The sequence below is a fragment of the Bombina bombina genome, chromosome 4, assembly GCF_027579735.1.
Source record: "Bombina bombina isolate aBomBom1 chromosome 4, aBomBom1.pri, whole genome shotgun sequence".
NCBI classification, from domain to species: domain Eukaryota; kingdom Metazoa; phylum Chordata; class Amphibia; order Anura; family Bombinatoridae; genus Bombina; species Bombina bombina.
In genome coordinates, this window is record NC_069502.1 from 1183333744 (window position 1) to 1183345999 (window position 12256).

Genomic DNA, 12256 nt, shown 5'->3' on the forward strand with positions numbered 1-12256 from the left:
GATGGCTTCTGATGACTAGTCTGGAGTTATTGATTACTTCAGAATGACTCTAGGAAGATCAACCTTTTTGACTCGGGATGGTTTGAATCTTCTGGGTCTGCTGAAAAACCAATATATTATAAATGCAAGTTTCTCACTGAAAAATGGATATGACTCAGCAGTTAAGGGCCTTACTATAGTGATTGGTAATTATGCATACGTGTCTTTTAATAGTTTACAGTTATACGTGGGTTCATTTTAAAACTGATATAAAGTAGCATGATACCAAAATGCTAAACTACATGAAAGTGATGCAGCATAGCTGTAAAAAGCTGACTAGAAAATATCACAAGAACATCTCTATGGAAAAATATTTAACCACAAAATGTATTCAGTTCACCAGTGTGCTCTATGAACAGTTATTCATCAGTTACTGCAGACATCCCAACTCTCCCTGAAGTTCAGGGAGTCTCCCTGATTGTAATAGCGGCTCCCTGATGCCAGCAAATGGAATGCAATCTCCCTGAAACTTCAAGTACCATGATCCAATGTGGCCTAAATCCGGAAAAGTGTTATTTTAAGGAATGCCTTTAGTTGCTGGGACGTTATAGAACCCTCAAAGCCTGCATCAGTAACCAAAAAGCCCCCACTGATTTGAATAACATAAAACACAAATACTACCTTATTTACTGCACGTAATTAAACTTTGTATTCTAAAATATTTAAGCATTCAACAAGCATACGATCCCTGAAATATAGGTTTGTATTCTAAAATATTTAAGCATTCAACAAGTGTACGATCACTGGAAAAAAGGTTTGTTGTATGTGGTTGTGCAATAACGCTACTTTTTTAAATGTGACTTTAGTAGGAAGCTACTTTAATGATAAATCTCTATCTTATTTAGGGTTTCAAGGTGTCCAATATATAACTAGGGGAGGGGGGGTGGCAACGCAGTAGCGGGTTGAAGCCACCTCCCTGAAATGAGTTTTTGCAGGTTGGGATGTCTGGTTACTGTCATCTGCATGGTGACCCCCCCCGCAATAAAACAACCAATCAGCATCATCATTGCTGAGGTTACACATTGCTGTACTGTGACCTCTTGGGATATCACGATAATCTGGCAAGACTTCCTTAACTGAGGGAAATAAAGGGACTGTGCCTGCACGTGCCAGATGCACGCTCCCACAACTAGCACCCTGATTGGGCGCTTTACAATAGGATGTGGCTTCTGCAGAAATTTTGAGGTAAAATATCTTCCTTTTTATACATAGAGATGTTCAGGTGATATTTTCTAGTCAGCTTCAAGTTCCTTCCCCTTCAAGCGATAAAAAATTATGATTAATATGTTTAGATATCCTTCTTCACATGCACAATAAAATGTTTAATTTTTTCATCAAAATAATACCTTCCAAAAAGCAAAAGATTCAGAAAAGATATTTAAAAGAAGCAGGCTACTCCAACATGTATGTATGAGTTCTTAACCTTTGTCTTAAAACTCAATACAAAAAATGGCTTTCTAAAGACCAGTGGTCACAAATCCTTTATAATTATCTCTGCTGTCATCTCAATGCCAAACCTTTGTGATGCTATATAATGTTATTTTTGGGTTACTGTGAAATGTGTCTGACTTGCCATCTTCAAATACAGGAAATAATCTTGAAGGGAAAATACTTGGCAGAGATCAGAGACTGAAAAAAAAAATGTAGTGTGAAAATAATAACTTTGATTCCTTAGATTTTATTCTTGAGGCTCTATACCAATTATGTCATCTAACACAAAAGTTGATGAAAGTGCAAGCGAAATGTATTTGCTATAGCTTTTTGGGCAAAAGAATTAAGTAAAATATTTTTAGGGCACATATAAAGTCTAATAGTAGGTCTATCTATTATTATTAGTTATCAGATACTGGATAGGCTATATAGTGGATAGAATGCTGGCTGAGAGTTTTAAAACATAGCAAAGTACATTCATAGGAGAAGGGCAGTGATTAGTGCAGTTCCTCAGGGGTCAGTTCATGGGCCTGTTTTGTTAAACACATTTAATATCAATATTGGTAGACTACTTCTTTCCAGCTAGTACACAACTAGTTTTTACCCTGTGCCCAGCTTTCAAAGCCACAGTTAACTGTAATTAAAATGTAGGGTGAAGGTAATCGTGCTAGTTACAGAGTACATGAACTCTGTGTTCATATCTGCGCTACTTAGAGAGCATGGGAATTTTAGAGTAAGCATACATAAATGCACACTAAGCCACCCAGTGAGAGGTCCTGTTATAGACAGGGGTGGCACGTGCGCAGTCTTTAAATAGAGCAGCAGCTGACTCCGGACCGCACTCCCATGGGGTCAGAAAATACTTGGGAAGCATCAAACACACATTAACAAATAAAGGGAATGATTCTAATCTTTCAGATTTTTTTCCATTGTTAGAAAAATGGAAACGGGCATTTGTTTTTTCATCAACAAAATGATCACAATCTTTTTAAGTCAAACACAGCTGATATTATTTATTTATTTATTTTTTAAATACATTTTTATTGAAGTTGTGAGATTGACAAACAAAAGACAAACAAACATAATTCGTCCAAAGGCAGGTAATCCAAGTTAGGTACAAATTACAATAGTATATCATATTCCAATGGAGCATAAGAGAAGGCATGGACAAATCAAAATTGAACTTCACTTTTATAGTTTAATATATAGTATACGTTCCCCAAAACGACAGAAGGAAACCTCTGTATAATCTAAGTTAACCATAGCGTAATAAGGGGATATGGCTTATGTTTCGGTCACTCCTGGACCATAGCATGTGAGGGAGGGAGGGAGGTCAGCAGGCGAGAGCCACTGGTATTAAAGAGGGGGAAGGGGAAGGGAGGGGCGGAGCCTATTAAGATATGTCAGTAAATGAATAGAAGAATAAAGGGAAGCGATATGGGGACAAATGATATGAGTGGCATGGGTGAATAAGATACAACAAAATATCCAGCATCATTAACATATAAAAACTGAGAGACCACTGTTAAACCATGTATATTAGTATACACTACTATTAAACCAAGGGCATCAGTACACAACAGATGATAAATAGCCAAGGGAGGTATCATAATAATCAGTCACTGCGTATAATGAATTGTAGTAACTATAGGGGTCCTATCTATAGAGGGGCACATACTCGCAGAGATTGTTACAAAGGAGTAGGGAGCTATTGTATACACATTGTTATCAAGGGGCTAGGATGTAGGATGATAGGAGCTTGTTATGGCTAAATGGAAATAAAGCTTACCCGATGTAACTGTTTGAATATAAGTATTAGATCAATGTGAAATCCTTAAAATGGTTACAGTTATATATAACAGATATATTAGTCTCTCCTTGGCCTATATGTATTAATCCTGTGAAGGAATTGACTTGTCCTATCCCACAGACTCGGCCACTGTCCGTGGAACAAGGACTGTTGTTTTAGGTTTAAATAAGGGCAAGAGTAGGCTTTAAAGTCTCAGTTGGGGATATCATAGATCAGGGTAGTGAGAGACCATCAATTAAGTAAAAGGAGTATATGGTCCTAGGTATTGATAATAGTGAAATTAACCCCTACAATTGTTAATGTTGCTAGCTGTTTAAGATACTATGTTGATCAGTGAGTAGTGTATCTACCTCCCCCATGCGTGGCACCCTCTGTTTGGTGATGTTTGAAGGCCATTATTAATTATCAATATTCTACAAACCTTCACCAAAAACAAACAGTGAGATCTGGAATGTACAGTGTAACAAAGAAAGCCATTGATGAACTATAAGAGCGCCATGTAAGTAAAAATTATATAGGTAAGTAAACGTGCTGTTTATACAATTGAAGGCAGTATCTAATAACAGTGCGGGATGGTATACATTATTAGTGATGTCGCAAACCTAAAATTTTCAGTTCGCGAACGGCGAACGCAAACTTCCGCAAATGTTTGCGAACCTGGGAACCGGGCGAACCGCCATAGACTTCAATAGGCAGTCCCACAGGGACTCTTTCTGGCCACAATAGTGATGGAAAAGTTGTTTCAAGGGGACTAACACCTGGACTGTGGCATGCCGGAGGGGGATCCATGGCAAAACTCCCATGGAAAATTACATAGTTGATGCAGAGTCTGGTTTTAATCCATAAAGGGCATAAATCACCTAACATTCCTAAATTTTTTGGAATAACATGCTTTAAAACATCAGGTATGATGTTGTATCGATCAGGTAGTGTAAGGGTTACGCCCGCTTCACAGTGACAGACCAAACTCCCCGTTTAATGCACCACAAAAACAACCGCAAACAGTTCATTTGCACAACCGCAAACTCCCCATTTGCACAAGGATGGACCTGAGCTCTGCAATGATGGCATTCTGGTGGTGGCAACAGCATGCGTTGATTGGCGTGCTGTCTGGCTGACCCTGGGTGCTGATGCATGCTGTCTGACTGTGCCACTAGCTCCTTGCGACGACCTCCCTCTGCTTCCAACTCGTCTCCTCCTCCTCTCTGTCTCCCAATCTGAACTTTCCCCCTGTTCTTCACTTCTAGCGGGCACCCACATGACATCCACGGACGCATCGTCATCATCAACCACTTCACTTGTATCTGACAACTCAGCAAAGGAAGCAGCAGCGGGTACAACATCATCATAATCACACCGTACGTCCATGTGTGTAATGCTGCCTGACTGAGACATATCCCTGTTATCTACATCCTCTGGCAATAATGGTTGCGCATCACTCATTTCTTCCAACTGTTTTGTAAATAACTCCTATGACAGATCAAGTGAAGCGGCTGTGGTGCTAGTGTTGGTGGTGGCAGCAGGCGGGCGAGTGGTAACTTGAGAGGTGCCCGAAGCTAAGCTGGAGGAGGATGGTGTGTCAAGGTTCCGAGCGGAAGCTGTAGAAGATTGGGTGTCCTGTGTTAGCCAGTCAACTATGTCCTCAGAACTTTTCGAGTTCTGGGTAGGTGGCCTCTGAACACTGGGCATTATTCTAGGGCCAAAGGGAATCACAGCACCACGACCACGACGGCCCCTGCGGGGTGGCCAGCCTCTGCCTGTCATTTTTTTTTCAATTAGTGGTACTATGCATGCAAGCTACTGTGACAACAGATATGAGTGGCACTGTGCACTGGCAGAAGTTGGAAAGCAGAAGTTTGGAAAGCAGCTGGAAGCGATCCTGATCGCTTCCAGCTGCTTTCTGGTTATTGCAGGATGCCTCGATATCGAGGCATCCTGCAATAACAAATTTTACCCCTCCGGTGCAGAGAGAGCCACTCTGTGGCCCTCTCTGCACCGGGCATAGATGGCCGCATTCGTTGGTGGGTGGGAGCTGAAGTGGGAGGCGGGTGGGCGGCCATCGATGCGGTCCTTGTCAGAGAGGGGGGCGGGATCGGGGGCGGGATCGCCGGGGCGCGCCCGTGCACTGGGGGAGGCTAGCGGGCGCGTGCACGGGGAGGGAGCGGGTGGGAACCCCTACACTACAGAAAAAAATGTTTTTATAAGTGGAAGAAAGGGGTGCAAAATATTTAGTACTTGGAAATCTAAGTGATCTGGGAGCGGGTGGGGGATTGGTCTTGTGGGGGGGGGAAGCTACACTACAGAAAAATTATATAAAAAAAAAACAAAACATTTTATTTGCAAACTATGTACTGGCAGACAGCTGCCAGTACCCAATATGGCCCCCAATAAGGCAGAGGGGGAGGGTTAGGAAGCTGTTTGGGGGGGGGGGGGGTCAGGGAGGTTGGGGGCTAAGGGGGGGATCCTAAACAACAGCATATGTAAATATGCTAACAAATATATATATAAAAAAAAAGATACCTTTTATTTTAGTACTGGCAGACTTTCTGCCAGTACTTAAGATGGCAGGGACAATTGTGGGGTGGGGGAGGGAAGAGAGCTCTTTGGGAGGGATCAGGGGGTCTGGTGTGTCAGGTGGGAAGCTGATTTCTACACTAAAGCTAAAATTAACCCTGCAAGCTCCCTACAAGCTACCTAATTAACCCCTTCACTGCTGGGCATAATTCATGTGTTGTGCGCAGTTGCATTTAGTGGCCTTCTAACTACCAAAAAGCAACGCCAAAGCCATATATATCTGCTATTTCTGAACAAAGGGGATCCCAGAGAAGCATTTACAACCATTTGTGCCATAATTGCTGTTTGTAAATAATTTCAGTGAGAAACCTAAAGTTTGTGAAAAAGTTTACTATTTTTTTTAATTTGATCGCATTTGGTGGTGAAATGGTGGCATGAAATATACCAAAATGGGCCTAGATCAATACTTGGGGTTGTCTACTACACTACACTAAAGCTAAAATTAACCCTACAAGCTCCCTACAAGTTCCCTAATTAACCCCTGCACTGCTGAGCATAATACACGTGTGGTGAACAGCGGCATTTAGCGGCCTTCTAATTACCAAAAAGCAATGCTAAAGCCATATATGTCTGCTATTTCTGAAAAAAGGGGATCCCAGAGAAGCATTTACAACCATTTGTGCCATAATTGCACAAAATGTTTGTAAATGATTTCAGTGAGAAACCTAAAATTTGGAAAAATTTAACGTTTTGTTTTATTTGATCGCATTTGGCGGTGAAATGGTGGCATGAAATATACCAAGATGGGCCTAGATCAATACTTTGGGTTGTCTACTACACTACACTAAAGCTAAAATTACCCCAAAAAGCTCCCTACATGCTCCCTAATTAACTCCTTCACTGCTGGACATAATACACGTGTGGTGCGCAGTGGCATTTAGCGGCCTTCTAATTATCAAAAAGCAACATCAAAGCCATATATGTCTGCTATTTCTGAACAAAGGGGATCCCAGAGAAAAATGTACAACCATTTATGCCATAATTGCACAAGCTATTTGTAAATAATTTCAGTGAGAAACTTAAAGTTTGTGAAAAAATTTGTGAAAAAGTGAACAATTTTTTTTATTTGATCGCATTTGGTGGTGAAATGGTGGTATGAAATATACCAAAATGGGCCTAGATCAATACTTTGGGATGTCTTCTAAAAAAAATATATACATGTCAATGGCTATTCAGGGATTCCTGACAGATATCAGTGTTCCAATGTAACTAGCGCTAATTTTGAAAATAAAAAATGGTTTGGAAATAGCAAAGTGCTACTTGTATTTATGGCCCTATAACTTGCAACAAAAGCAAAGAAAATGTAAACATTGGGTATTTCTAAACTCAGGACAAAATTTAGAAACTATTTAGCATGGGTGTTTTTTGGTGGTTGTAGATGAGTAACAGATTTTGGGGGTCAAAGTTAGAAAAAGTGTGTATTTTTTTTTCTTTTTTTTATAGTAAATTATAGGATATGATGAAAATAATGGTATCTTTACAAAGTCCATTTAATGGCGAGAAAAACGGTATATAATATGTGTGGGTACAGTAAACGAGTAAGAGGAAAATTACAGCTAAACACAAACACTGCAGAAATGTAAAAATAGCCCTGGTCCCAAACGAACAGAAAATGGAAAAGTGCTGTGGTCATTAAGGGGTTAATGTACACTACTGTTACACCAGATATGAGTTGCACTGGTGTGACACTGTGCCCTGGCAGGCAGGCAGGCCCTGAAACGAACACGTGTGAAGGAAACTGACTGCTATTATTTCACAGTCAAAAAAGTGTTTTTTTTTTTAAATGTACACTACTGTTACACTAGATATTAGTTGCACTGGTGTGACACTGTGCCCTGGCAGGCCCTGAAATGCACACGTGTGAAGGAAACTGACTGCTATTATTTCACAGTCAAAAAAGTGTTTTTTTTTTTAAATGTACACTACTGTTACACCAGATATGAGTGGTGGCACTGGGCAAGTGGGCACAGTATACGCTGTGAGCCTGACACACACGCTGGCAGACAGGCAACTGCAATTAGATTACACAGGAAAAAAAAAAGAAAAAAGCAGACTGATGTTCTAGCCCTAAAAAGGGCTTTTTGGGGTTCTGTCCTTACAGCACAGATCAGATGAGTCCTTCAGGACTGTAGTGGACACTGAATACACTAGCCTAGCTATCGATTTCCCTATTAAATCAGCAGCAGCTACACTGTCCCTCCTCTCACTAAGAATGCAGCTTCCGAATGAATCTAAAATGGATGCTGTCCAGGAGGTGGGAGGGTCTGGGAAGGAGGGTCTGCTGCTGATTGGCTGGAATGTGTCTGCTGACTGTGAGGTACAGGGTCAAAGTTTACTCATTGATGATGAATAGGGGGCGGACCGAACATTGCATATGTTCGCCCTTCGCGGCAAACGCGAACTATTCGTGACATTACTAGTCTATAATATTTAGTATAGACATGACATAGGTTATGGACTGATACCAACTAGCCTGAGCCGTTGCTGGCTGTCCTTGTGAGGCACTATGTCCTGCAGGTAAAGCTCCAGATTCTAATTAAACATAGTATATACAACGATCCTTCAAACACACTTAATTAACAGGATAAACAAAGGGGAGTTGAACATTACAGATAACTAGGTCTCCAATCAACTTCAGTGAGTATATGATGTTGAAACCATAACTCTGGACAGCAGAAATTCTATCCGATGCCATTTGTATGTTCTGGTAGATGGTTTATAACAAATTGTGGGCTCTGTATTCAACTCTCTGCTCTTAGTCCTAGCTTCAGGGCTTCAGTCAAGAGACTGTAACTGCTGTGACCAATAGTAGCAAGCGACATATGTATGAACCTCGTAGCAAGAGCTTTCTGTTCATGTGTAGATCTCAGCCCTTTAAACTTGCTTGGTGACTGCTGCCGTTTAGAGCTTGAGTATTTTATCCGGTAGGTAGGATACTTTATTGAGAAAGCCATAGGCCTGTCCATGGTAGATTTAGCCCTCAACTTCGCTACATGAGTCCGCCATGCGGCGCGTGTCAGTTTCATCTTGTGATAAGCAGGATGCATAGGTGGATGTCTGCTCGGATTGGCATAGTGAGTACTTTGTGAACGCTCCAAAGGGAATTAGCGTTTTCCACAAAGACGATTTGTGGACAGATTGGACAGTCACCATCCTCGCAGGGTGATCAGGTATGTTGTCAGCATGAACCTTGGCTGGTGAGTTAGATAATGAGGCCGTGCGGTCTTCTCCCCAGCTGGTTAGAATCCACATTTCATCCGACACTGGAGTAACATCATGCAATAGGCTAGTAAAATGAGCGTCACATTTTCGGATCAAGGCTTTAATCGACAATAAGATTTTGCTCTCCATCTTATTTCGGTTAGCCATAGATTCCCTCTGGGGTAATTGTTCACAGACTATGTTAGATGAGCACTGCGTAAGATGGCGGCTCGCGCCACACAGAAGCGATCCATTACTGACTCCATTGCAGGCACTGGACTTGATCACAAAAGATGTCTTGTGGTCTCTGGAGATCTTATTTAGGGTGAAAGGGTCTTTAGGTCCTCTATTGCATCGAATGGGGCTGGGCTGAACGGAAAAAATATAATAACATTTTTTTATTTTATAGCCGAAGCTATGCAAACTTGCGAGCATTCAGCCCGAAAGCTAGCTCCGCCCCCCCTCAACACCGCTGATATTATTAACTCACATGAGATTCCATCTCCATTTCCCCACAACAGCATTTGCAACTGGTGATAATAGAAACCAATCACTGATATGCCAAATGGTTTAATGGAATTAATGTTGTCCATGTTTATGTTTTGCAATTTGATAGAGAGGTGGTTATTATAAGTGTTAAACAATCTAAATGTCATTTGTATATGAGCATGAAGGGCATACCGAGCATGTAAATCATGTAACCAGAGAAGAGGTATTAAAGATTGGCCAAAGTAACTGTACAGACTGTTATTTAAAAAAAAAAAAAAAACACTGTAGAGACCACAATTTCAAAACCTCACTCTCACTGTCCAGAACTGATTTTCTCTGTAAGAAGGTTGAGGTTTAACAAACAAGACTGAAAGTTAAAGTGAATGTCAATTTTGATGCTAAAGTGCCCGGTTTTTAAAAATTTGATTAAAAACAGGGGCACTCCTGTTATGAAAAAAAAACTTACCTTTTATAAACTTGACATCAGAAATGATGGATAGGTCATCCTCCAATCATGGCTTCCCCCCTGGGGGAATAAGTGTCTGATTCAACTCCGTGATTGGAGGAAGCCGGATTCCTCATTTTAGACCCAGGAAGAGGCTTTGCGACGGGTGGAGGAAGCTGGAGCGGCTGTCAAGTTTATAAGGTAAGTTTTTTTTTCACAACAGGAGTGAAATGTAAATTTTGATGAATTAAAGTGCCCCTGTTTTTAATCGAATTTTTAAAAACCGGACACTTTAGCATCAAAATTGACATCACTTTAAGTACTTGTCTCCCAGTGACAATGATTTCGATTTAGAAACTAAAGGCAAAAATATCTATATATATAATATCTATATATTAAAGAGCATAATTTCTAAATGCCTTTTCTCGATGTTGCAGTCCTGATTTCCATTTTCTCACGTTCCCTGCAAATGTCTGTTATGCCTACTATTGACGATTATTCAATACTGTTGAATGATGTTTAATATGTTTTAAATAGTACAAAGTGTATAAAGTATACAAAGTACACAGTTTGGGCCAGATTAGTGTAGCGGTATTTAACGCTCCTCTCACTCGCTAACTCCGCTAGAAGTAAGTGTTTTGTGGGTGTCGGGTAGCGTTCGTATTACAAGTTGAAAGTAAACTGATTTTGCCCGAGTGCTAAACCGATACGCGCTAAAATCCGACCTTAGGATATCGCACGCTCGTTAACGTATTTCCCCATTCAAGTCAATAGAGCAAAAAAAATGGGAAAAAACACCCTACTCGTGAGCAAACCCAATCGCATATTCTCAAATGTGCTAACCCAACATGAAAATATTAATATTTCACATTCCAATGTTCTTCACATTGCAGAATAATACATATTTATATATATGATGGTATTCTGGTACAATATATACCTATAGATATACCTAATTATATATAGGCAAAATAGGAGAAAGCACTCACTGGTCTTCAGACAACAAATCCAAGAAAAAAGTTTTTTCTTGGATTTGTTGTCTGAAGACCAGTGAGTGCTTTCTCCTATTTTGCTTATGAATTTTTCTACAGAGCACCCTGGCAGTTGATGGTGGTTGGTGAGAGTGCATATACCCCTTCCTGTACTTTGGCTAATTATATATAGGTATAGGTATATACAGATATATATATATATATATATATATATATATATATATATATATATATATAAATGAAGAAGCGAGTAGCCAATGTCTAAAAATAAAAGTTCCAATTTTTTAATTTTTAATGGTCAATTCTAAAAAATATAACAGGATTCAAATAGAAAGGTCTGACATGTTTCGGCCAATGGCCTTAATCTTAGACAGTGATTCTATGTGGAAAACCGCCAACATTTAAAAGCAGTACTTGAACCATATTGGTTATTTAAGAAAAGGTAATCAATCAGTAACAGTTGTGATTACACAAATTGATGCAAAGGATACAAACAGAAACAAAAGATTAAATAAGTTAGTAAATTCATCTTAGGTACAATATAGCTAATTTCTAACATATAAACAATGTGGATTAAATTAATCAGAAAATCTGTTTGCAAAATTCTCTATACTTTTAGTACACAGTTGTTTTTATAATTGAAATATATAACTTAGTGAATTAAAGAAAGAGAAACCAAATTTAGTTGAATGCAAACTGCAGGATATACATAAAGAAAAAAAAAAAAAAAAATATATATATATATATATATATATATATATAGGGTAATAATAATAACCAGTTACCAAAACAACATTAGTGGAAAAAAGGAGGGGGGACTATGCAATGAAATATATATACGTATAGTTCAGAAAAATATTGGCCATATATATATGTATGTATGTACAAAAGTGTGCTATCTATTAAGAGAGCGTGGTCTCAAGCAATGGAGTACTACAACGCTCCTGCGCACAGGTACATAAATGCATATAGTAACCCATTGATATGTCCTAATTTTAGCTATTATTGGTAAGTAAATAATATATATATGTGTATAAGGAGACCTAAGTATAAATGAATTACTAATTTACAATTTATAATTTATAATTTATTAATTTATTGATTTATTGAGATGGCAAAGGAGTTGGAAAAAAGGGGGGAATACATAAAGATTATTCCCAAAAGTTTATAACATCATGAACAGAGTTATAACCCATTGGAATACGTGTTTCCAATGTAAAGATCCAAAAAGCTTCTTGTTTCAACAGAGCTTTATTAATATCACCACCTCTGGGG